Source organism: Brassica oleracea, chromosome C3 (assembly GCF_000695525.1).
Source record: "Brassica oleracea var. oleracea cultivar TO1000 chromosome C3, BOL, whole genome shotgun sequence".
In the NCBI taxonomy this organism is placed as follows: domain Eukaryota; kingdom Viridiplantae; phylum Streptophyta; class Magnoliopsida; order Brassicales; family Brassicaceae; genus Brassica; species Brassica oleracea.
The window spans coordinates 20,121,658-20,123,830 of record NC_027750.1 but is presented as its reverse complement, the minus strand read 5'-3'; positions in this window follow the sequence as shown (position 1 = coordinate 20,123,830).

Sequence of the window (2,173 nt, the reverse complement as noted above, 5' to 3'; positions counted from 1 at the left end):
AATCTAAGTGCAACCAGTGATTTCAAATGATTTCTAAGCTAATGAATAAAGCTGATTCAGTTTCAGAATAATAAAAGCGGTAAATGAGTTGACTTTCTTAACTAAGGAAAATGAGAACTCATGGGCATAGGAATTAGACCTTGGGTGATCAAGTTTCGAACTAAGGATGGCAAACGAACAATCAAACTATCAACCTTAAGCTTAGACACGATTCTAAACAAACTCTATGTCTAGATGAATGTTCATTTACTAACACATTTCAAACAACAAATGTCTTTGGTTGAATAATATGGAAGCAATCATTACTAACAGGTCTAAGGCTATCTTAGCACTTCTAACAACAAGGGTCCTTGGCAAAATATGCTAAAAGCTTAGAAGAGTTGTTTCAGGCATTTCATCGAACACCTTTTGGGTGGGAATGCCTAAAGATCAACTTTTGAAAAGCTAACTCAGAAGATGCATTATGATTACTCTACTAGCAAGGTTTTGGAATGATCTACTCTAAAACATCCTAGCTCTAACCTAATCACCCTTAATCTTCCTAACCCATGAATTCAAATGGTGATTACTCACTACTCTTCATGATTCCTCTTAAACCCATTTTGGATTTCAGATTCATCATACAGAGGGATACAACAATGAGTTGGAAACACAGAATTGCAATAACTAGATGAACAAGAATGATTCAAGAGATGAACTTTCCAAAGGTTTTTCTTAAGAACAAAAGATAATCCTCCTGGTGGCTGCCAAAGGTACTTAAAACATAGGTTTTTGAAAAGTAAAAACGTGCATAATGAAATGACCAAAAAGCCCTTAGAAAATATGAATTCGGCCAAACAAATAGACGCGGAGCGACCTCCAGTAGTCGCTCCGAGAGGTCGTTCCAGGCTTCAGGAGCGACCTGGAGGGGTCGCTGCGAGACGTCGCTCCGGGTCACTTTTCGCGAGCTACCTGGCTGCGTCGCTCCGGTCACGTCGCTCCAGCTAGAGCGACCTTATGGTGTCGCTGCGGAACGTCGCTGTAAGGTCGCTCTCGTGCCTCCAAGCGATGAAAATGCGAGCGACATTGGGGTGTCGCTCTGGCCAAGTCGCTCTGAAGGGGTGTCACAGCGACTTCACGGTGTCACTCCGGTGAGGTCACTCTCATGCACTGCTTGTCCAATGATCACCTTTATCACCTCTTTTGAGCTCCAAATGCACCCAAGTGTCTCCAAGAACTCCATGTGGTACTCCAATACCTGATAAGGACTCATGTATGCAAAATGCAACCTAAACATGGCTAAATTCTAGTCTATATGATCAAAATGCACATGAGTGAATGGATAAAACAATGGAAATATGCAAGATATCAACTCCCCCAAACTTGTTCTTTTACTTGTCCACAAATGAACTTTCTAGAACTCATAGGGATAGAGGGTTGAAGGTGGGAGCTCATAGCCAAAAGAAACACAACTAGCACTCAATTCAACATCTAATCCAACATGAGCACACTCTCTTATTACACTCTAGCTTCTCTAGGCCTATCTCAACTCATTTTTCCCTTACACTCATCATCAAGCATCTACACATTCAAATCAACCAACTCTCACATTCATTAAGCATAGAACATCAGGTGAATTCTCGCAAATGGTCAATTGGTCCAAATCATTTGGTTGGGTAAGAGAAGACTTTTTATTCAAGTGAGTCAAGAGGTTCAAGATATATGATCTTTAAGGTGGTTTACTCTCGAAACAAGTAGCCTTGACATTGCACATAATATATCTAAGAAAGGGACCAACTCATGCATACAATGTTCAATCTCCATTGTTCTACCCTTTTCCCAAACATACAAGTTACACAATCACTTCCCAATGTCAAACCTAACTCTCATCTCTGATCAAAAGATCCCAAGAACACTTTGCACATAAAACTCTTTTTCTTTGAAATCTATAAATGATTTTCTCAACTTATAAACAAATCTTAGCTCTTAACAACTTTGCTAGCCCCCTTTTCTTTCTTTTTTTTTTCTTTTTCTCTTTTATATTCTCTTTTTTTTTTCCCGGGGACCAAGACTTTTCATAAACTCGAGCTAGACGTTTATCTAATTCCAATAAGATTATCCATTTAAACACAAAGAGTCTATTCTTTTCCTTCGAACTTTTCATGCTTCCAAACCATAGTCACAACACTCACCC